Below are 25,277 nucleotides of genomic sequence, written 5' to 3'. Positions count from 1 at the left end.
GATCCACACTTTGCACTATATGCAACAACGAACTCAAAAGGGACCCCAGATCTAAACGTAAACCCTAAAACAACAAAACTTCTAGGAGCAAATGAAAGAGAAAATCTTTGTGGTCTTGGGATAAACAAAGATTTCCTGGACAGGACACCAAAGACTCATAAAGGAACAAACTGAATCAGTTAGGCTTCATCAGAGGGAAAAACTGCTCTTTGACACGAGCAGATAAGGTAGGCTGGAATTACATACTTGCAAATCATTTATCTTATTACGTATTTTTATGTATCTACACTAAAGATCTTGAAACTCAACACTAAGGCAATCAACCATTTCAAAAATAAAGAACCGGAACACACACATCACCAAGATAAGTGACAGACGGCAAAAAAGTCCATGAAAAGACACTCACTGATCATTAGGGAAATTCAGGGGAAAACTGCAACGATAGCCCTCTACGCACCTGTTACAATGGCGAAGCTGAAAAAGACCGTGTCAAATATCAGGGAGCTACGCAGAAACCACTGGTGTGCCCATAACATGGACAAGTCTCGAAGTAATTAAGCCGACTCAGAGGAGCCAGACGAGGAAGGGTTCACGGACAGAAAACCAAGTCAGGATTTACCTGGGCACTGGGCCAGGGGTTGGGGGGAAAGAGGGGCTCAGGGAAACTTTCAGGGTTGAGGATATGCTCATTCTCTTGAGTACGGTGATGGTTCCCTGGGGGTAAACGTGCGCCACAACTTACCCAACTGTATAACTTACGTGTGTGCGGCGTACTGTGTGTCCGCTATATCCTCATGAAACTGGTGTCACAATCTGCAGGGCTGACCCCAGAACGCCGTGTCGAAGCCCTGCACCCTGATGTGATGGCACCCGGAGACGGGGCGTTTGGGAGGGGCTTAGGGTCAGATGACGTCATGAGGGTGGGACTCCAGGATGGGACCAGCACTCACATGAGGAAAGACAGCAAAGGGCTCACCTCGCCCCCATCCCCTGTGTGCACACACACGGAGGGCCGGCCCTGTGTGCACGCAGGCAGAAGGCAGCTGTCTGCAAACCAGGGAGAGTCCTCACCAGGAAAGGGACCAGTTGGGACCCTGACCACAGACTTCCAGCCCCCAGGACTGTCATTGAAGCCCCCAGCCTGTGACGGGAGCCTGAGCAGACGGAGACAGCGGTCACCCATCAGTGTAAACAGACGCTAGGCGATCTCATGACCACCTCACGAGAGGAGCCCACCACGTGACCTCAGTGCCTGCACTTGCGTCTGTGGCTGCGTCACTCGGGTGAGGACGGTCGCCGTCCCTGGCTGACGCTGAAGGAATGAAGGCAGATGAAATCACAGCACTTGACACCCCGCATCATGCATGTCGACGAAGGTCTTCCCAGCTCTGACTGAGGACAAATGTGGAGTTAGTTATGCCTATGCATCCGCCGGCGTGCCACCATCAAAGGAACCATCAGCAGGGGTCCACGTAGGCCCACGTCCCTGTCAGCTCTTTAGTTCTCATCTTCTCGCTGTGGCCCCAGTGAGAGACGGGCACTGGGAACTCGGGCAGAGGGTGCAGCGCCGCCCAGGAGGGCACATTTCCGAGGGCCCCCCTCATCACCGGCCCCAGGAGGGTCAGAGCAGAAAGTATAGCGAGGACTCGGAATCATCAACCATCAAACTGGACTGAATTTTGGAAATCATTCGAGGCCTGCCCTTCTGTGTCCAGCTGATGCATGACAGTGAGTCACAGCACTGGGACAGACTTCTGGGTATCGTGGTGGACCCTGCATTCATAAACTGGGGCCTGCAGGCCAGCGGTGTCCACACGCAGCCCTCCTTCAGAGACACCTGGTCTGCTCTGACCGGGCCTGGTTCTCCTGGGCCTGGGAGAGCACTGCAAAAGGGGGAGCCAAGGGGGCCCCCGCCCTGGAAGGAAAGCACTGTGCTTTCAGGCCAGTTCTTAAAGGGCCCAGCGCTGGGCACCGGGAGTCGCATGCGATCATTTCTAGTTGGTAAAGAACCACCACCTCTTCTAATTAGCCCAGAAAAGCTCTGTGGGGTTTCAGCTAAAAGCACAAAAGAAAGTAAATCGGGGAACCGAAGGGCACTTTTGGAGCTCGCCTCTGAGTCCGAGGGAAAATGGCAACAAAGGCCATTTTCTCAGAGACGGTGAGCTCACACTCCACATGGAGTAGCTGGTGAGCTCTAGAAGCATATTTCATCCGGCAACATTTCTAAGTCAAAAGATGTTCCTCACTGGAGCTAAAAATAGCCAACAGGATCCAAATCAGTCCCAACAGCAACAGCCACCTTTGTCCGCAGACACTTGGACGGGCCCAGGCTGATCGAGTTGCCATAGAAACAGCGCACACAGGAAAGCGCTGTGGGCAAGAAGGGCCCGCCACCAGCAAGGTGTCCCAGGACTGGGTGACCCCAGGGGCGCGGCCCTGGGGGTTAGGGAGGCCACGTAGCAGAGCTACTTCCTCTAAACACCTGTCTCGGGGGAAAAGCAGACACTTTCATGCTTTCGTGTGAGCTAGCCCTTTCTACGTAAGTAAGCTAGGAGACGCCGGGATGTACTGTGCAGCCCGACGGAGCCGGGGTCATAGGCACCTGTCGTGCACTAACTGCCTGACCCCGGCAGACGGCTCTGCATCTCGGTCCTAGCACTGGCTGGGGTGGCAACAAGACCCACAGGAAGGTCACGTGACAACGGGATGTGCCCTTCTGACCCCAGGCACCCATGTGCTCAGTAAATGGGCTGCTCTGTCTACCGCTAGCTCTATCTGCTCAGAAACAAGATGGAGAGCTGAGGCCCCGACGCCATGGTGAGGAGGGGCTGGCATCAGGTGCTCTCAGAGAGGAAGCTCGGTCATAGCCAGGAAGCACGCTCGCCTACTTTTAAAGCTGCGTGGAGAAGCAAAGTGCCAAGCTAGACATTCACGGCAAATCGCTGTGCTCCTCTTGGATTAAACCTCCTGCAAAATGAAGTCAGCGGGACATGCGAGGGGCTGCCAGCTCTTCCAGCCTCCATGTCCACTGGCCTCCTCTTCCCCTCCAAAGACTCTGCATTCTAATCAAATTGACCTGTTGTTTTCTGTTCCCAAACATACCCGACCTTTTGGCCAATTATCCAGCTCTACCCACACACAGCCCTCCAGGAGCAGCTCCGTGAGTGGAAAGATCCTGAATGTCAGGTGGCAGTGGGGGCTCGCACAGAAAGGCACACTGAGGCAGGGCCAGGGTCAGGCCACGGTGGGGTGAAGAAAGACAAGGCAGTTCGACATGAAGGCGGCAACCAAGACCAGATGCCTGAGACAGGCAGACAGGAGGAGTGGCTGCCCCAGGGCCTCACAGCTGTCCCAGCCCCACAACCAAGCCCATGACAACTTCCCTGACAGAATACCTCACACTTCTTGAGCTGCCCCGAGTGTCTTTATTCCTCCAACTAAACGGTCCCATTTATATTAAACCTTCATGCCTTTGCTTAATTTTTCCCCATCAGCTCAGCCTGGTGAAACCCTGCCGTTCCACGAGTCTGGGCTCCGGGGCCTCCAGAGGCCCACACTAGCATCTCACACCCAGGGGTCCAGGGCTGTCCTGTCGGGACACTGGAGTCTGGGCCTCCCCCGTGTCAAGGTAGCACGCCCTATCTACTGTTTGTACGTGCGTCCTGTGTTGTCTCCTCTCCTGGACTGGACGTTCTGCAGGGGCAGGACTAACGTCTGAGTCACGTCCACACCCAGTCACAGCCGGCTCAGTACAATCCATCTGCCCGAAGGATAGAGACCCACACTCTGCTGTCAGAGCGCTGCTCCTTTTGAGAAGGAGAACCACGGGTTCTGAAGGCCACGTGCCCAGAGAGAGGGACAGTCAAGGCTCTGTGCTGGAGCAAGGGCCGGGGGGAGGGAGCGGGACACAGATGGGCACCTGGCACACATGTGAGGCGCTCCAGCAGGTGCTTATCTACGGTAGCCCCTGCTGTTCACAAGAAACTGCTGTGAGGCGGGAATCCTGAGGTCAGGGGTTAAAGATCTCGCCCAGCAGGGGGCTGGAATTCAATGTAACTGCTTGGCCCCCGTGGCCTACGATGAGCGTACTCCAGGCCCGCCCTACAGCCAGCCACGGGACAGCCGAGGACTGTGGCCGAGCCCTGTCCCGTCCCATTAGGACAGTCTCCAAGCACGCTGGACTGCCAGGGGCCTGGACACCCAAGTGGGGCAACGCGAGGTGAGACTCCATCAGGATGGACACGCCCTAGTGAGGCCACCCCACGCGGGACTCAGCCCCCACGCCCAATCCTATCCTGCGCCTGTTCCAAACTTCCTCCCATCCTGATTCCCCTGTCAGAGCTATTTATGCCTTTAGGCTGCAGGACCCCTGACCGGGCCAGCTCCACGCACCACCTGTGTCTGGAGCCTGAGCCAAGGCCCACACTTCATGGCCACCGTCCGCTGCACCAGAAAACCCAGCCGTCAGGTCTGACCACCTCTGCCCAGCACCACCCCACACCTCCTGGGCCGGGACAGAGCCCAGCAGGCACGGGGCCGCAGCGCCTGCTCATGCAGCATGACTGTGCTCCTGGGAGCTCCCAGAAAAAGCCCAGGGTGCCCGGAGGCCTAACCCCTAACGTCTGAAGATTTGCTTTCTCTGTCCAACTGTTCCCAGCAGCAAGTTCTGTAAAACAAGCAAGCAACAACAAAACACGTCCTTATGAGTCAGAAACGAGCAGGAGAAAATAAAACTCCGCAAGCCGGATTATGGGACATTAGATTCCAGTCAGGAATGTCTGTCTTGCTCCTTGCACACGTGTAAGGTGACATTTCAATAGCAGAAGCAGTGGGAACACACAAAAACCCACCACACACGTGTGTGCAGTCACAGCCCACAGACTGTCCCCGTCTGCCCGCCACGTGCAGCTGGGAGCACGAGTCTGCCACGGTGCCTGTTCTCAACCCGGGGCTGGAGAGCACTAAGGGAATGTAGGTTACAGACATTCCTCGAGCAGGAGAGCGTGGGCAAGGGCACAGAGGGATGAAAACACACGTCGTACATTTTCTTTCAATCCATTCATTCAGCAAACGTTTACTGAGGACCAAGTACGTGCGAGCAGGCTTCAGGTAGACAAAGACTGTAAAAACGTACTGAATTTCCTGCTGTCAAGCAGTTTAGGGCCTGGTACTAGTGACATGTGTGGAATCAAATGAATGGAAGAGAGAAGGTCAAATGCAAGAAAAATGCACGCAAGTTACAGCAGAGTGGCGTCAGTGACGCACCTGTCTGGGATGGCCAGGCAGGGCCCCTTGGAAGGAGGACATCCCATCCAACGTAGGGAGGAGGAGGACTCAGTCAGTGGGGGGAGAACGCGTGTTCCTGAGAGGGAACAACATGTGTAGGAGAACAGCACGGTGTGTCTGGTTGACTCCGCGAGAACACAGGCACGCGGGTAGGGGAGCAGGCCCACGCACGCGAATGGACAAACGCGGATGAGTCCAGTAAGATGATGTGACAGGAAGCTGTACCCTCGCAGTCTGGCCTCTGTCTGCCTCCCCACTACAGAGACCTTTCAGGAGCAGAGATGAGATCTCCTGAGACGGAACCCACAACAGCATGAACAGGAAGGAGGGAGACGGAGAACCCGTGAGCCAGGCACAGGCGTGTGGGCCTCCCTGCGCTGCGAGAGGGAAGCTGACGGAGTACCGACACGACCGTCCTGAAACGGGAGGACAGACTGGATGGCAGGGAACCTGATTAGGCCAACAGATAGAGGGAGCCTAAAACTGAGAAGAGGATGGAGAGGATGCCCAGAAGGCGGGTGTGCAGGGGCGAGATGCAGAGCGCAGTAAGCCCAGGGGCTGGCCGCGGCCAGGTGGAGGGTTGTCGGGACTCGCCCACAGGACGGCGGTCCCCTGCCCTCCACAGATGGCGCACGGGAAGCCAGCTAACGTTCGCCCTTGCGCTCTGTCCTGGCGGAGGCGGCGCTGGTGCTGAGCGAACCCCACTGAGGAAAGACTCCATTACTGCCGAGAGAGAAGTGAAAACACAAGATGGCCAGCTGTCTGGCTGCGAGCATTTCAGAGCTTCAGAAAACCCAAAAGCTGCTTTCTAAACAAGCTTGATTTTCCTTCGGGGTCAGGAACATAGGTCTGGATCTCCAGACTCCTGCGCTACTGTGCAGAGCGGCCGCGGCAGGACAGTGACCGCTGGAAGGTGCCGGGCCGGCAACGAGATGGGCCAGTGCCGAGTTCCAATCTGTCCCTAATAAAAAGACGAAGCTTCTGTCCCCAGAGACACCGGGGATTTCTGGTAGACAAAAGGTGAGCAAACCCAAATGCACACACACAACAATAAAAGTGGAATAAAGGGGCAGTAAGGCACATTGAAACCCAAAAAGCACTTGGTAATATCCTGGGTGAGGGTTTTAAAAAAAAGTCTCTATTTCAAATACCACGGCATGCACGTCAGAAAAGCTGAAGGACACAGAAGGAAAAGATTCCCCTGTGATTCTCTCACTGTGAACACTCAGCTGCATTTCCCTCCAGTCACGTGAACACACGCATGCGTTATTTACGCTCCTGGATTTCTGTGTCCTGTGTATCCTATCACAGACACCTGCGCGCACCCTGCCTTTTCTGCGAATGAAGTGGCGGACACTTCTCCTGGTTGGTGGAATAAACGTCAGGTCCACCTGAAGTCTGGGCCTAGAGGTATGTGCTGTGTCTTGGTCCTGTTCCCGAGGATCGAGCTTTGCATTCACCCAGCCTCATGGGAGCACCCGTGAACATCAGCACATGGTGGACACGGGGACAGCTTCCGTGGGAAGCTGAGCAGAGCTCCCTCCCTATCAGGGGGTCCAGTAGCAACCCCGGCACCTCCTGGCCTTGCAGACCAAGGCACTGAGGCCCAAGGGGATGGCTTCGGGTGTGACCCCCATCAGACACACCCAGGGGCACGTTCCCTCGCTGCCACGTAGAGAGTGTGCCTTCCCTGCCTGCGTCTGCTGGCATCACTCCTGTGACAATGAGCATGGCATTACAAATTCTATTAAAAACACAATTTCTGATAGCCACGTAACAGTCAATTATATAAATGTACATAATTTACTAACCATGCCCTATTGTCAGACATTTTGGTTTCTATAAATAACAGAAATACAATCCTTGCATTCAACACTTGGCCTATAGATTTTTTTTTTCCCACTAGAAGAGCCTTCCAGGAGGGAATCATTCACTTACTCAAAAGCTTTCAAGACTCTTTGTTAGAGATCATCAAATGGCTTTGTGGCAAGGCTGCAGCATGAGGACGTGTGTACTTTCATGAAAACCTCCACATTTCATGGCAGGACATCCAAACGTGGAAGGCAGAGGGACCGTCCCTCACACCTGAGGTCCAGCTTCTGCACGTCCTGAGTACCTGTGCACCACAGGAGCCGTGCCCACCTAGGGATGAGGGGAAATGGGGGAAAGGTGACCCTGGCTAACACCCTCAGGGCCCACGTCACGAAGCCCCAGCTCCAGCAGTGCAAGGAAATCAGAAGCGTGGGGAAGGCCCAGATGTGAGGAGAGGGCCCAGGCCTCCAGCCACAAGGATGGGGGTGTGAAACCCCGTTCCTGGGCCTACCAGCTGATCCCCGAATAACAACTGTAAATGACGTCAGTCCTGCTCAAAAGCCTCCAGTGCCTTCCTGGCTCAGAGTAAATCCAGAGCATGTCCATAAGCCCGTGAGGCTCTGTCCTGCTCTCCTTCCTCACCTCCTCATCGCCCTTCTGCCACTTCTCATCACCGGACGTCGCCCATCGGTACACACCCCACTAGAACGTCAGCCCCAGGAGAGCAGAGACTTGTCTTGGGTTCGCAGGTGAGTTCACGGGACTGAACACGGCGGGCTGCAGGCACGTGGCAGGCCCTCAGCAAATCCTGGTGCAGGAATGAATAACATGGCTGATCCCCTCAGCCGCCCCCTGTGAAACCTGGAATAGCATCTAGGAGGAGCAGACATAGTATTTCCAGATACCCAGCATGGGGCTTGGCACAAAGCAGGCAACCACATTGTTCGCCACTGCCTGGCACAGTGGTCAAGGTACAGCGTGGAGCATGAGATCCGCAGAGCTGCAGAAGAAACATTACAACCTATTCTACTTCTATTTCTATGTATTTTACCCCCAAATACACAAACTGCCCTTGTACCGGTATGTAGCGTGTGGGCTGAGAATAGTCCGTGGACGTGAGTACGATGGGTGTCCAGGCAAAGTGGGGACTAGAAAGGCCTTGCTTTGATACCGGCAGACCCGGGCCAGACTGACAGCAGCCGCTTGGTCCATCCAGGGCAGAGAGCTTCACTTCAGCGGGCTTTTGTGTCCCATCTGTAAGACACGGCGGTCACAGTGGCTACCATCCCAAGGGCCACCGTGAAGAGTAGAGAAAGCCTTCCGGACAGAGAGCCTGGCGCAGGGTTGAGCTGAAGGGGGACGCAGACGCGGGCTGCGCCCCCATCACTGTGCTCTGGGCTCAGGTAAGATGCAGGGCACACTCGGCGCATGTGCAAATCTTCTGCACAGATCTTATAAAGTGAATCGTGTAATGGAGCTGTTAGAGACGGAGCACTGGACCAAATACAGAACCGGGGAGCAGCAGGAACATGGTCAGCAGCTGAAGTCTGGACCTTAGGGCTGCTGGCCTCAGAAAGCACAAGTTTCAAGACCCCCATGGCTCAGAAGGCAGGACTGCACATCAGCACAGGGACAGCTCCTGCTCGGTACCCTGCAGGGGCAGCCAAGCACTACGCACCCCACCGTCTTCTCCAAACCGCTTCAGAACCGCCGGGAGGTAAGGCAGGGCAGGCATTACCATCCACCTTGCGCTCATCAAAGTGAAGGGCCGACCCTGAGAGCCAGTCCCTGGGCCGGCCTCTGAAGGCGTCTCTTCCACGCTGCACACATGCACCCACTCTCCCTCTAGCTCTCTGTGCTCCTGTAACAGACCGCCACATACAAATTACCCAACAGACTTCCAGGAACACAGATGATCACGGTACAGTTCCGCAAGTCGGAGGTCTTCACATGGGTCAGCAGGGCTGCATTTCTCCAGGAGGCTCCAGAGGAGAACCAGCTTCCCTGCCTCTTCTAGTTTCTGGAGGCCACCTGCATGCCTTGGCTCCCTCCAACCTCTGCTTCAATTGTCCCAGCTGCCCTGCCTCAGACCCGAGGACCTCCCGCTTCCCCGGTAAGGATCCTTGTGATTACACTGGGCTACCCAGATACCCCAGGTGTAGCGGACTGCCAGTTTGTGTCCCTCCAAAATTCCAGTGCTGAGTCTCTAATACCAGTATAATGGCATCTGGAGGTGGGGCTTCTGGGAGGTGAGCAGGTCATAAGGGAGGGGCCCTCATGAATGGGATCAGTGCCCTTATAAGAAGAGACCAGAGAGCTACTATCCTCCTTCTACCTTGTGAGGATCCAGTGAAAAGGCAGCTGTTCGCAACCCGGAAGAGAGCCCCCTCTAGAGCCTGACCGTGCCGGCACCCTGATCCTGGACCTCCCACCTCCCAAACTGGGAAAAATAAGCTTCTATTGTTCATAAACCATCTTGTTACAGGAATCCCAACAGACTAAGGCACCAGGATCATCTCCTTATCTCAAGGTACTTAATTACATCTGCAAAGTTGCTTTCGCCATGTAAGGAAGCACACCACAGGTTCCAGGGATTTGGATGTAGATATCCGGGGTGGGGGGGTATTATTCTGTCCACCACCCTGGTTAATCACTTACTGCTCCACTGACCCTGGGGAGAGAGAAAATAACTAAGCATCGCCCCTGCTCCCAATGCCCCCACCTACTTGGGGAGAGGTACCTGCAGACACCTGGTAATGGCAGAGTGCAGCCTCAGCCACATGGAGAAGAAAGTAGGGTCTCAGGAGGTCAGGGAAGGCCTCTGGCAGAGATGATGCCTGGCCTGGGTCAAGGAGAAAGAGCAGGGAATCCACGCTGAGAGAAGGGAGAAACCAGCCTACACCTGACTCGGACAGTACACCCAGTCTCGGAGATCCTTGGCCCAAACCCTCACCAAGAACCCACAGCCCGGGGGAAGATAAAGCAACTGGGGGCATCCACGAATCAGAAAACCAAATTCCAAGTCTAGTCTGGGTTCTTTCACCAGCTGGCTACAACATCTTGCAAAAGCCACTTTGCCTTCTCTGGACTTGAGGACCCACATCGGTAATGTGGGGTCTAGGCTTTGGGGATCTCAAAGACCCCTTGCAATTTTCAGAGTCAAGGGTTAGGTGTTTTCAGAATAATCATTACAAGTATTCAGAACCACATCTCCAAAATGATACTAAGAATAGTTAAGAAAACATTAAGAAGTTGAAGAGGGAAATCAAACATGGCAAGACTGGTTTTCCCTACATTTTCTGAGTGCTTGAAGTTAAGCAATGTTTGAGAGAGGCTAGATTTTTAATTTTCCTAAAATATTAAACATTTCTACCAAAGAACTATGACCTCGGGGCTACTAACATGTGCACTGGAGAAGATGATTCAGTGAGAGCGGCAGAGAGATGCTGCCTGCAAAACCAGCCAAACAGCAGCTGCCTTCTCCCATGGGAACCTTCATCCTACACTGACCCGTGAAGGCAGGCCAGGCCCAGCGCCCTCCTTGCTGTCTGTCCTGAGCCCGCCTGGCTGGCGGCAACTGTTGCCTGGTCCATTTTGGTCCCCTAGAGCAGGCGCTCCCCAAGGGAGGCGCTGCCTACCCCACCCCCCATGCCACCTGTAACTACAGTGCAAAGTTTGCTCCTCTCAGACCTGGACACCTGGCACACTGCCTCACACATTCAGGCACCTAGAAAGGGCTGTTAATGGAGGAGTAGTGAGAATATTTTTGGGTATTTTGAAATATCCCCTCTGTGATCCTGGGCCTTGCTGGGCTCTCGGAGGTCCTCCCCACGTGACAACTCATGAAATCACCTTTCCTCCAGGCTAAACACCTGGGTGAGGCAGCAGCCGCTCCTCTGGGCCCCCGGCCTCCTCGGAACAAACCGGGGTCTGCATCAGCCCCACCGGGTGAGGGAGTACAAGGGTCATGCACGGAGCTGTGGACGGTGAGGGGACAAGGTGTTCTGAGGTCCTATGTAAGCAGAAAACAATGCTTCCGTGAATTTTTAATAGAAATAATTATCAAGAACAAAGGCTCCCAAAGCACAGAGGCTTTGCCTCCTGGCCTCTGGGAGCCCCCAGCTGGCATGGGCTAACTAAGATTTTCCTATCAAGGTGTCCATTAGCATTCATCGACCATAACCTCTGCTTCCTTGTTCCAGAAACATCCCCAAATACAAGGAGCAAACACAAATAATGCAATTACTTTTTTAAAAATAGAGAAGAATCCCAGAGGAGAGAGAGGGAGCTCCATGTTAAGTAGGGAGTCTGCTGTGTGCTGAACGCAGAACAGACTCATGAGGGATGATTAATTGGAAAGAAGAGAATTCCTTTAACCTAATCACCAGTCAGCAGTGCTAAGGAAGCAAGGCAGACAGGCATCTCAGAGGGCAGTGTGGCCTCCAGAACAACGCACTGCATTCTCACTGAGGGAGGGGGCTTCCCGGGGAAGAGGTCCTTGGTATATACCAATTCTGAAAAGAAAAAAACTTCCAGAAAGGATGGGCGAACACAGCGGGAAAGGTCAGGGCATGGCCCCCTCTGCCACTCTCCCATGGGGCCAGGGCGGCCAGTCCGGCCAGTCCGTCTCTCCCATTACCAGGGGGTTTCGGGCCTCCCTGTCCTTTGAGTCACTGAGAGGCCAAGAAGTATACGAGCCAGGCAACCAGTGCTGGGCACTCACTGGGTGTCCGAGTACCACAGTCCCATTCTGGTCCCACTACCACAAAACCCAAGAGCGGAGAGTGGGCTTGTTTCTGGGAGAGGCAGCGTAGCTGGAGTCTCACAGGTGCTCAGTAAACCCCAGCAGACACAGTGCCCACCACGCACCCGTGCATCACACAGGCCAGACGGGCACTTCTGTGTGCCCTCCTCAGCACCACGGCACCAGGAATGCCGTCCGAATACACACTGGAAGGAGGGAAAGAGAGTAGAGCCGACCGTAACCAACACGTTCAGAGAGGACAAAGCAAGCCTGCTAACAGAGGGCGAGGACGAGGGCCGGAGGCGCCAGGCTGGAGGAAATGTGAGGATGGGGGAGATCGCAGCCATGTCCACATGTTCGGTGTCCCTCCCCATGGGACTGTCCTCCCGCACCTCCTGATCTCGGGCTTCCTGGGACTTGCTGGACCAACAAAACGTGCAGCAGTGACTTGCTCCCGGGGTGCCGTGTGGCCCATGCAGCAGTGACGTGCTCCCGGGGTGCCGTGCGGCCCGTCCCCTTCCCTTTGCTCTCTGCCACGAAACCAGCACATATCAGACAGAAGGTGAGTCGTGAATGACAGCAACATGAGCAGAGCGAGAGCCACCCTGGGATGCCCAGGAAACTCGCTGTGCTAAGTCACCAAGATTCTGGGTCCCCTGTCACTGCAGAGAACCTTGGCCACAACAGCAGGATATGGAAAGGGATTTGGAGCTGCTTCTCTCTGGCTGGGAGCCAACAGAGAGCTGACGAGCACGTGAGCCCGGCCGGAGTGGCTCCCAGGGCGGAGAGCCTCATAAGCAGACACCGACATCACATGGGGGGTGGAGGGCGCAGGGCCACAGTCTCAGAGGACGCAGAGACAGGCAGGCCGCGCGGCACAGGGCACTCCCGAGAAAGGTCCGCGGGCACCGACCGGGGCCGCACACCCTGAACCGCTCTGTTGTGCTGCTCAAACACAACGGCTTTCGTTTTCATCTCCTTCTGTGATGGAACAGTAACTGGAAACAGCATGGTGGAAAGGCCAGTGAAGCATGCGCTGTTTTTGGCTTTTAAAAATGTGCAATGATTCTTATAAAACTCAACGTACTCTGACCATGTGATCCAGAAACCGCACATCTTGGTATTTACATAAAGGAGCTGAAAACGTCTGTCCACACTGAAATTGCACATGGATGTTTACAGCAGCCTCACTCGTCCTTGCCAAGACGCGGACCCAACCAACGTGAGCTGCAGGAGGCGCGGGCACGCGGGCTCCATCCACACAGCAGTACCACTCGGCGCTGAAGAGAAATGAACCTTAAACGTGGATCGCTAACTCAGAGGAGCCAACTGGAAAAGCTACACCCTGTATGATTGCAACTCTAGGACGCTCCAGAAAAGGGAAAACGGAGGTGACGGTAAAAGGATCAGTGGCTGCCAGGTTTGGGAGCACGGCAGGCTGAACAGGCAGAGCACAGAGGACTTTATAACGGTGCGTGCAGGTCACGATACATTTACCCCAACAGTAAGAGTAGGGGGTAAAAAACTTTCCCTAATAAACTGGTCCCCTGGGGATGAGGGATGCTCAGTGACATGGGCTTATGCTCTGTTTTATTATAGGAAACCCGCAGCCTTTGGCCTGGAGTCCTACGACCTCCGCACCTCTCAGAGCCAGCTTATTATCTGTGTCCTCAGGCCCCCATCAAGCCCTGGAAACAGGCTCCTCTGTCAGGAGTCGCCAGCTCTTTCCCAGCATGGGAAGCCCACTCTGTCCCCTGTCTTGAGCCTCAGGAGTCTCCAGGATGACCCTGAAGTCAGGAGGGAGGACACGGCTGCAGGGACAGTAGGACGCGGCAGGCCTGCGGGGCTCTGGAATGCTGCCGGTGCGCACCGTCTGCCAACAGCTCATGCGCTCCTGAAAGCAGACGTCCACTCCCTCAGAGCCCCATAGTAAAGGGCCTTTGCCTCTTTTCCTCTTCAGAATGCCGTATTCCCAACACGGGAGAGCACTCAAAGTTTCTCTAAGAAAACAGAGGTAGCCTCCCATTTATGGAGCCGTTACTAAATGCTGGACAAGCTCGATGCCAGGGACCTGAGCGCTCATACTCACCTCGCCAGGCAGGTGTCATCCCCGTCCCTGCTTTGCAGATGTCAGCACAGACGCTGGACTGAGTACTTTGCCTGGCATGAAACAGTAAGCAGGAGTAATGCAGGACGACTCTGACCCAGGTCTCCATGCCCCGGAGCTCCCGGCCTTTCCACCATTTCTGGAGACAATGTCAGCCCCGAACTGACTTCAGACAAAGCCCATGAGCTGTGATAACATTTCACAGGTATTACAAATAACATCCATGGTTTACTGTGTGTGTGCAGGTGTGTATAAACTCAGGTCTCTGAACACACGCGTGCACACAGAACATACGCTGTGTATCACACGCATGTACTCCAGGCATGTCTGGACAGAGATTCAGGAAGGCAGCCAGCAAGACGACCCTGCATGGGCAGAAGACTGTTCCCACACTGGAAGGCTCAGCACCCACGCTCCAGGAAGGACACACAGCCCGCCGGGCCTCCTGCACTGGCCGGGCCTGCATTCTGCTCGCCTCGCTGCGGGCCTTCCCTCCCAATACACCATGAGGCCTCGGAGTCGCTGGCCTTTGCTGTGTGTGTCTCAGGGCCTGGCACACGGTGTGGTTCCTGGTAGGAGCTTCCGATTTGGTCGGAACGAGCGGTGGGACGGAGCTCGGTACGGTCAGCGACTTACAACCTGGCTCAAAGCCTGGCTCGTACGCGAGCCCAGTGTCGCCTGGAAAGAGTCAGGTGATCTCGCCGAGCCTCAGTCTCCCCAGCCGGCAAGCGGGGATCACCCGGTTCGAGGGCAGGAGAGGAGGCCTGAGAGAACCGCAAGTCGTCTGCCTGCGGGTGGGGTGCTCGCATGTGACCACACCAAGTACACAGTGGCAGCACAGTCAGCGCGGAGAGCTCGGATGCTCCTTCTCCGCCGTGGCCAACGGGCATCCAGCGAAGCTCTCGACGGTGCTGGTTTAACTGTGTCTACCTCGGGCAGGTTCCAGCGGCGTATCGGTCTTGGAGTTAGTGTGACTTCGCAGAGACTTTCTGAACCGACACAGATTAAATGACTCTATTATGTCCGCCCCATTTCACTCGGGTTCTGCCGCTGACAGTTCCGATCGGCAAGCACTCAGCTCCAAGACCCTGCCTTGTGACCCACGTTCCGAGCCAGTTTTCCACTCTGAAGTACCTCCTTCATTACGTGAAAAATGTCGTGGAAGCCACTGACCGAGGAAGGCCGCTGCGATTTTCCTGGGCGTCGTGTGCCTCACATGAGACCCTCCCCCCAGAAAGGAAAGTCCCCGGGCTGACTTCAGGCCTGTTGATGAAGGGGGCCCACGCCCAAATCCTGCCAACTCTTCCTCCCTGCCGAGCATCTCTGGGACCCAGCCTCTCCTCGCAGCACCAAAGGCACTCGCAGTTGTCAGCACTGTGACGTCCCTAACCAGCACCCAGGCTCTCACCAGCTTTCCCCCCTTTCCGGTCACTCCCTAGAGGCCGGTCAGACACTGTCCTCCCTAAAACCCTCTCATGACCATCCATTTCCCCCCAGAGAGAGACCAAGCTTTGGCTCACAGGTCCTGCTGCCTCCCTGCCTCGCCCTGGCCTCTCCTCTCCCGCCTGCAGCTCCAACTCTGAATGGCCTCTGGCCTGCAGAACCCCGTGTGTTCTCCCCGACCCCGAACCCCTGGCTGGCACAGCTATGCCCTCTGCCTAAACAACCCCCCACCCAGTTTGCCCTTGTCTTGCCAGCTCCTTCTTGGCCCAAAGCGCCCATGAAGGTCTTGCATCGAGAAGCTGTCCCCAGCCACCCCACCCCCCGGCTGGCTAGGGGATGAGCCCCTTGCCCTCACACTCCCGCCCCGCGCCCCATACCAGGGGTGGGCAGTCTGCCATGAGCCTGGGCTCCATGCACAAAGCACTAGGTCTGGTTCTCAGCTCTTGTGACAGCACCAATTACTGAACAAATGGAAATATGAATGAATGCCAAAGGTTATCTGTTACAGATTTTAAGGCTCCGGCATAAAAGAAAGTGCCCCGGTGCACATATCCTACCGCCACCCGTCCCCATGCCCACAGACCTCCACCAAATCCCTGCAGAATGAAACACGTTATACAGACATTGTCTCTAACTACTTATAAAACACCCATGGCACAAGTCTGATGTAAGGGTGAGCCTCAAACTTCGAGAACCAACAAGGTGTCTACAGGGAATAAAATGTTATACTTTCCTTCTCAAGTTTTCCCCACAGGAACAGATCTATCAGATTAAGGTAATGAGAAGAATCACACTTAGGAGGACACACCCAGGGTTACGGGGAACACAGGACGCCATTCTGTACATTAGAAACACACGTCCCCTCTAGGTGGGCGCGTGGCAAAACCCCACTCCCTCGGGTAGACCAATCAGAAAAAGGCATGCTTTCCTCCCATCGAACCCACACCCCTGGCACAGCTCCCAAGCAGAACGTGGGGGGACTATCAGACCCCCCCGGCCAGGGACAACATACACAAGGTACAACTGTACCATCACAGGCCATGGCCCCTTGTGAGTCAACTCAAAGCAACTGATCGAGGCATTTTCTACCCTGACCTCAGCATCTAGGCTGCATCCTGGAGCCACACAGAGAATGAAAACCTCAGACTCCCAACGAGCAGAGCCTGCCGACTGCTGACCCACTCAATCAGAATCACCTGAGCACCTACTATGTGCTGGACACTGGGCCAAGGAGGGGAGATATTCGAGAACAACCAAGACACAAACTGCTCTCGAGTAATTCACTGTCTGGCCCTGTAGTTCCTCCTCTTGACCGCAAGTTAGAGTCACAAATCCCGGTGTCCTGCTGGCGCCCAGCCAATCGGACCAGGACATGGGGTTGGGGGGAGAGGACGAGCATCGCTCTTTTTCAAAGGTCCCTGAAATTACAATAGGCAGCGCAGCTGGGGACCCTCTAGTCTGGCAGGAGTGAGAATGTGCCACGGATATGCAGAAGAGCAAGACAACTGTACCCGGAGCTCAGGGGGCACAAGGCAGAGCTGGCTTCAGGCAAGGCTGTGCCGGTCCTGCAGGCACCCACTCTGCAAGCCACATCTCTGCTCTCCCAGCCTCGCACAGGTGGAAGGAGGACGTGGCACATGGGGGAAGGAGGGACTTGCTTCCTCTATGGCTTCCCATCTGTTCCTGAGCGATGTCCTTCCACCCCGGGTTCCAACCGGTTGCAGCCCACCAACATGGCATTTCCCCTCTCAGACTCCAGACCTCGGGCGTCCCTTACAGTGCTGACTATCAGCTCCACGCCACAGTCCCCAGCTTCTAACTAATAATCCCCACCCGCTGTCTAGGCCCCCAGCCCCAGGGACGATGATGCCTCCTGCAGCTGCTACACCAGAGCCTCCCTGGTGCACTCTACACTCACAGTTACCTAGTTACAACCTCACGCCTGGGAGCAATTCTTCACATTACATCCTCTCTGTGGCTTCCGACTCCTGATGGATGACAACTTTTTCTGCCTCCACTTCAGACAGCATTGAGAAGCCAGGGAAACGAGGCTCCCAAGAACAGCTAATTACTTGAGCAAAACTCTGAGACAGTCATCTCGCCAGAAAGGAAGCATGACACCTCAGACACATGCCCTTCACCCAGGCTGAGACGTGCTCCAGCCAAGGTGGCGAGGCTGGGGGGAACCGGTCCCCGGGTGTGACACAGGGTCCTGCAGAGTAACTGTTTGCCACCTGTGTAGTGCCCACCGTGGGTCTCGGGGGCGCTACTCGACACAGCTTAACGTTAGTATTTGTAACGATCTGTAATGTTGGGCAATATTGTCCCCATTTTAAAGAAAAGTGCTTGGACCCGAAACCATAAAAACCCTAGAAAAGAACACAGGCAGCAACCTCTTTGACCTCGGCCATAGCAACTTCTTTCTAGACATGTCACCAGAGGCAAGGGAAACAAAAGCAAAAATAAACTATTGGGATTTCATCAAAGCTTCTGCGCAGCAAACAGTCAACAGAACTAAAAGGCAGCCAATGGAATGGGAGAAGATATTTTCAAATGGCATATCTGATAAAGAGTTGCTATCCAAAACCTATGAAGAACTTATAAAACCCAAAAAATGAATAATCCTATTTAAAAATGGATTTTTTGAACAGACATTTCTCCAGAGAAGACCTCCAGATTGCTAACAGCCCCATGAAAAGATGCTCAACATCACTCAGCATCCCGCAAACACAAATCAAAACCACAATGAGATACCATCTCACACCAGTCAGAATGGCTAAAATCAACAACATAAGAAACAACAGGTGTTGGCGAGGATGCGAACATGTTGGTGGGAGCCAACTGGTGCAGCCACTCTGGAAAACAGTGTGCAGATTCCTCAGAAAGTTAAAAACAGAGCTCCCCTCCAACCCAGCAGCTGCATTATTAGGTACTTACCCAAAGAATACAAAAATACTACTTCAAAGGGATACATGCACCCCGGATGCTTATGGCAACATTATCTACAATAGCCAGATTATGGAAGCAGCCCAAGTGTCCATCGACTGATGAACGGATAAAGGTGTGTGTGTGTGTGTGTTAAAGGTGTGTGGGGTGTGCGTATACACACACACACACACACATATACACACACGCACTATATACAGTGTATGTGTACGTGTATAATGGAACATTATTCAGCTATAAAAAAAGACGAAATCTTGCCATTTGCAACAACATGAATGGAGCTTGAGCGTATTATGCTAAGTGAAATAAGTCAGAGAAAGATAGTGTACGATTTCGCTCGTATGCAGCTTTAAGAAAAAAAAAACACAAATGAGCAAAGGGAAGAGAGAGGGAGAGAAATCAGGAAATAGACTCTTATTTATAGAGAACAAACTGATGGTCACCAGAAGGGAGAGGGGGGATGGCGGAAGCAGGTGATGGGGATTAAGGAGGGCACCTGTCACGATGAGCACTGGGGTGCTAGATGCAAGTGTTGAGTCATTGTACTATACACCTGAAGCTAATATTACGCTGTAAGTACACTGAAATTTAAATACAAGTAAAAAAAAAATAAAACAAAATACAGAAAAGCGCTTGGAAATTCACCAAGGCCAGGCCACTTGCCCAGGATGGCTGAGCCAGCCGGCGGTGGGCCTGGACACAGGCTGGGTGCGGCCCCAGGTCTGTGTCCACCTGCCTCAGTCTGCGGGACAGAACTCAAGACCACCTGCAGCCGGGGCGGGGGCACGTGTAAAGACGGACCAAAGGGAAGACTCTGATCGGGAACACAGAACAAACGCCCACAAGACGCCCCATGTCGGAGGGTTCTGAGGAAGAGAAAGCTGCACTGGGTATGGATCCAATCCAGTCATCTTTTCCTTTTCTGAGAGAAAGGATTTCTCCACCATCTGAATCAGCAAACGGCTGCATGTTCCAAAGTGCTGACTCTGCAACCTGACAGCTCCTCCAGGCTGGACTCCAGTGTTTCTCCTTGCTGCCCGCCAATCATCAGAGGCTCCTACCCATCCAAGGGCTGTCCCCGTTTCTATTAGGAAACTTGAAAACTGCTCCTTACAAGGGAGGCAGAGTGGGGTGATGGAGGCCGCTCTGGACAGGGGACTGACCACCCCGGGTTCCACTGTCACTGCCCAGGGCCTACTAACCAGACCTGAGCCTCATTTTCCTCATCAGTCAGCTGAAGAGATGAGAACATGTCAAGATGATTTCTCCTTGCTTCTGGAAGCCACTTCTGAAGGACTCTCTCATATTCCTTCCAGACTGAAAAAGAAATTCCCCAAAGCCCTCCAGAATGACGGCAGGAGGGACCACCCAGGTCAAGGGCACAGCCCATCAGTGCCAGGGGCAGGGTGTGCCACCCTGATGGAGGATGGGCAGCAAGTGTAAATATGGTCGAGGAACGCCCAGCACGAGCACGGCGCTGCACACTGCGAGGGGCTCCCTGGATGCCGCACGCGGTTCTTCAGAGCACGCGGAGGAACTAAACAAGACCAGTGAGGTTGCAGGCGGCTGAGTGGGGGACCAGGTGTTTGAGTTGGGCTGTTCTAGGGGTGGGGATGCAGGAACCTGCAATGCAATGTGCGGTAGGGCTGCACCGAGATCACGGTCATCCGCTTCCAGGGGCAGGCGCTCAGCAACCACGGGCACCCAGGCAGGGCCTCGCCGTGCCATCACCGTCCCTGTCTCCACGCACCCGTGAAGACTTTCGTGAGACCACAGCCAAAAGCACTGGAGGAGGAGGGGACCCTGGTCAGCTCCTCACTGGTCACCTCTCTGAGCCTGTTTCCTCATCTGCGGAGACGGGATGATGACAGCGATCAGGTAGGGTGGACCGCAGGCCGCAGCCCCGCCACGGATTAGCAAGAGGTGGGAGGCTCCACGGGGGCCTGGCCCTCTCTGCCACTGGGAGAGTGTCAAGGTCAAGTTCCAGAGTCACGACGTGCAGCGTACTCCGGGGGCCCGTCCCTGCCCTCCCAGTGTGAAGGCCGTCCTAGGCTTCACGAGACGAGACGGCTCTGCTCACGGCCTAGCAGCGATCAGCCTCCCCGGGGAGGGAGCGCTTTCACGTTGCTGCCGGGCCCGCTGCGCAGCCGGTGCCTCCGTGTGACGCAGGGGAACAAAACGGGGTAGCTTGAGGCACGGAGTAACATCTATTACCAGAGATTAAAAAGATGCATACATAAATGAGGGTGGTCATGAAATTTAATTTTAATGGTTTGACAATTAAGCAAAAAACCCACAATAATTATCATCTTAATTTACCAGTAAATCAGCTGCTGGCAACATTGTATTTTCTTAAGAAAGTTGATGCTGTTTTACTCAGAAAAGCTTTTTATGGTTTCTGGTCATCTTTTGAAATTAGAGCTGCAGACAGCTCCTGTAGAAAGGCCCAGCGGTCGACGGGCGGCCCTGGGTTCCGGTGGCAACCAACTGCATGACCCTTGGCAAGTTCTGACCTCTCCTACTCAGAAGCAAAAACAGGCACAATGTTCACACTTGAGCTTCAGCCGTGAGGCATAAAGATGCCCTTGCCCACGAAAGTGGTGCCTGCAGCACGCCAGCCCCCAGAGGAAAATGACGTTGCTGCGGGCACCCAGCTGCGAGGCTGGCGGAAGACATTCTGAACGTGGTGATGGGTGGGGGGGGGGCCCTGGAAACGTCATCACAACAGACCGAGCGTCCTGAATCACGTTTGGCAAAAGTGAACTTAACTCGTGGTCCCTAATTACAGAATGGATGCACCAACCACGCCACAGACCCTCCCGAGGCAAGATGAGTCAGTCATTTCCAGAGGACCTTCTAAAGAAGAGATCAGGGAGGTGAGACAGTACTTTGTACATCCATTTGCTGAAAAGCTGTCGCTTAAGTTCTACGATTAGAAAGAAATCTCTAAGAAACATGGTAATAGGAGTGATGCTTCTAAGCTAAGAACGCAAGCGTTCTGTCGGGAACCCTTGCAAGCCGCTCCTGGCAGCACACTGTCCCTGCACCTGGGCTGCCGTCATCCCCTTGTACACCAGCCCCAGCTCACTCCTACTCAGCTGTCCTGCTCAACACAGCACCCCTTCCTCCAGGAAGCCTTCCCAGCCACCCTCACCCCTTTTGGACCAGTTTTCTTCCCACGTGCTTTCAATTCCCCTTACTGTGCATGCCAACTGCCTGTTTGTGCGCCTTTACTCCACACCAACACAGAAGTCCCACCTTCGCTCGCTGTCTCACCTCGTGGCAGGGCCTGGCACCAGCCTGAGACTCGGGGAATGTGTGTGGAATGAATTCATGAACACCTGGGATGCCAACAACCCAGTATGCTTCTCCATCCATCCTTCTGCCGGCCTTCACACTGGACAGTGGACTTCACGGCGCTGGTCACAACTTACCAAAGGCTGCACAGAGCGCAAGGGGGAGAGGAACGGAACCGGTTCTTAACCATCGGTCACCACTGTAAGCAGAGCCGTGGAGTCAGACAGCTGCGGAGCCCACCAGGGGACTCTGATCGCTGCTCAGGTCGCTCATCCGTAAAACGCAGACAAACCCTCCTGCGAATGCACCGTGTGGACTGAAGCGCCCTCACTTCCAAACACGCAGGCTCAGTGACTCCGCCTTCCATTGTTTCCTCCCCTGGGAAGCACGCGCTCCTGTCCTGGGTAAGATGAGGCCACCCCTTTCTACCCGGAGGAGAGGAGCAGCACAGGCCCCAACAATCTAAGAGGACTTGAGTTGGTCCCTCTCCTGGAGTACAGGCCACCCTTAAAAGGAAGTCAAATGCCTCTTGACCCCGGGGTGCCCGGATTCTGGGAAGGGCAGGAAGAACGCCATGCGAGTCCCAGGACCGTGGCCTTTCGTCACAGAGCATTCCTTGCCATCTCCAGCAGAAAGTGTCGACCATCCGCCCACTTCCCAGGCAGCAGTGGGAACAGCACACGCAGGTGGAGGAATTAAACTGGAGTCACCAAGGGGCAGAGCCTGACCCTCTTCACAGCGGCCACGCCTGGCCACAGAGAAGGCTGCTTCAGCCATGGGCACAGCCGGAGCTACGCTGGGGAAGGCTCCTCATGGGAGAAGGCAAGAGGCAGGCGACTGGTTGAGCTCAGGACTCCGGGAAGGGACAGGGCACTGAGGAGAGAGCTTGGGGACACAGGGACAGCATCTGTGGCCGAGGTCTGCAGGGCGCTTTCCGGTGCTGCCAGGTTCAGCCACCTCTGCTTCCTCCAGCAGAGTATCTGTGAGCACTGGGTCGCCCTCCCCAGAGGCAGAGCATGTGTCCGACCCGATCCAGGCAAGGCCAGAGATGTTTGAAAAGCAGATGGGAAGTGCCTCCCTGCGTCCCCACAAACACTGGGCTCCCCGGCACCACCGGTTAGCAGGGGCAGCAGGACAAGAGCCAGACATGGCTTCTGACCTCTGGTTTACCAGTCCCACCGCAGGTCAGCAAGATGCCCCGTCGGGCAGGTGCCCAGCTGCGGGAGACACTCGTCACCCTCATCACACCTAGCTCCCGGGCTGGGGGGGGGGTCCCCTGCTCTCCCTGGCACTCCCCGAGCCCGGCACAGGCACCACAGAACAAGTCTCCAAGTATCAATATTTATTGGGTGAACATTTTATGAATGAATAAAGAATGTGTGAGCTAGGAGCAGAGAGAAATGAGAATGTAAGAGAAGGGTCAATAATGAGGAAGCCCGAAGCAGAAAACTAATTTGTGATTATTTGCGAGTGGGATTGCCAACGTCATTCAGCCTTCCACCGATGCGAACGATTTAGCTGAGAACAAGTTTAACAATTTATAAATTTGTAACAACCGGTTTCATGTCAGTGTCATAAGACGACCAGATTTACGTCCTCTGGGATCTCAGACCACATCAAAACATCCAGACAAAGACAGGCAGAGAGCAGACAGCTTCCTTCACGATTCGGAGAACAGCATGGGGCCCAGACAGCTGTCGGTGGTGGAGACCCCAGGGGCTGCACGGGCGCCCTACAAAGGAGCCAGTCCTGCACCAGGCGCCCAACCCTGAGCCTTGGCCTCCGCGGCCCGTGTGCAGGAGCATTGGAGCCCCCACACAGCCACCCCCACACAGCAAGTGCTCTGCAGGGGCAGAGGCCGTGAGATCTCCAGGGGGATGCCCCCAAGTCACCTGGCCTCGAGCTTCCCACTATCAGCCCCAACGGTCCTGCACTAGGGGCCATGGGGACTGACTCGGCATTCCCAGGGTCATTAACAATAATCACATCAGACGGCACCACTCTGAAGCAAACCTCGGCGCGGATCAGCACGGAAATGGATAAAGTGGCGTATTCATGCAACAAAACATAAATAGCAGTCGAAAGGAGAGAACCAGATTTATATTTATCTCCAAAGCATAATGCTGATTTAAAGTTATAAAAAGACATATTTTTAAAAAGACATATGTGATATAGAAGCGCTTGTCATAAAAACTCTGAAAATAATGTTTGGTTGTAGATATAAATACAATAAAAGTAGCAAAACATGGTATGAATGATTCCATCGCCTCCAAGACTGCAATCCCCCCGAGGAGGGAGGGGAAGGGGAGGAAGACGGTGAGACGGGAAGGAGGACTGAACTGTTCTTTCACTTATTTTCTCCAACATCGTCTTCCCCCCAACGATTTCTTATGAAAAATGGCAAAGACAACGAATGTGGAAAGAATTCTTCCGTGAACACCCTCCATGCCCCTTGCAAGAGTCTGCACCATGAAAATTTATTCCATGTGCCTTTCCATCGAGCCTCTCCACTTCCCATCCCTTTCCATCGTTCGTCCTAGTTTTCAGGCATTCCAGAGACCACTGCCGGGACCGCGCAGCCCTCCAAAGCCTCCAGCAGCATAGCTGCGCTTAGAGCTCAACACTTGCACGCAGTTTTTCTTTGGATACAAAACCGACTTACAACAAAATTCTTAACAAATGCAAACAACATGCAGCCCCCACACACGTCAGGTTGCCCCCCAAGACCTTACCTGGAAAACCCCCGTACTGCTTCCTGTCCAAACCCCACCCCAAGCTCTCCAGAGGCAAGCAACGCTCTGCTTTTTCCATAGTAGGCCAGCTGGCTCATTCTGGGACTTCGAGTGACTGGAGTCGCATGGTACCTGCCTCTCCCGGGGAGGCTCCCTTCGCTCCGGGTTCCGTTCCTGGGAGGCCCCTACTGATATGTTAGGAATGTGCTAGGTTTGGTTGCTGGGTGTTATTCCATTTGCAGGAAAAATGCCACCCTTTGCTTATCCACTCTCCCATAATGGACATCTGGGCTCTACTTTTTGGCTACGAGCATTCTTGTGTAGGTCTTCTTGTGAACAAACATTTAAACTTTTCCTGAATAAATTACTGGAGTTGGAACTGCTGGGCACCGAGTAGGTGTATGTTTAGTTTTGTAAGAAACCGCAGACCCTCTTCAAAGTGGCCGCACGCATTCACATTCCTGCCAAGGCGCACGAGTTCCAGCCACTTCACCTCCGCGCCCACACTCGGACCTGGCGGGTCCCTCACTTCAATCGTTCTGGTGAGTATGGAGTGAATTTACATTTCCCCCACTGACTCTGTTACTGTTAGCTACTTTTTAACATTTCATTTCCTTAAAATAAGAGAAAGACACAGACAAGACAGAGAAGGGATAGAGGGAGAAAGACAAGAACACACACACAGGTCTGGGGCTAACGAAAGTGAACCAAGTGCTTACATCTGGGATATGTGTGTGCTGGTTTCTAAGGTATTTTCTCCAGGTGGGAAGTACTTTGCAATTAAAAATAAAAATGGTATTCCATCTACATCTTATCCCAATGATAATTCCGTCTATAAGGGTATGCCCCTAACATCCAAGCTGGGCTTGGAGACACAGCAGTGGATCTGGGGAGAGGCCCGGCAGACGGC

General features: G+C 54.3%; 1 protein-coding gene across 10 annotated transcripts in view; it reads right to left on the bottom strand.

The window, feature by feature from the left end:
* TRAPPC9 (trafficking protein particle complex subunit 9) overlaps positions 1 to 25,277 on the bottom strand; it is a 596,424-nt gene that overhangs the window by 165,356 nt on the left and 405,791 nt on the right. The gene's annotated exons all lie outside the window — the stretch shown is intronic.

Source organism: Ursus americanus, chromosome 9 (assembly GCF_024610735.1).
Source record: "Ursus americanus isolate L20-20 chromosome 9, mUrsAme1.1.p, whole genome shotgun sequence".
Taxonomy (NCBI): domain Eukaryota; kingdom Metazoa; phylum Chordata; class Mammalia; order Carnivora; family Ursidae; genus Ursus; species Ursus americanus.
Note: the sequence above shows the minus strand (reverse complement) of the source record. Positions and strands in the feature narration are given on the sequence as shown.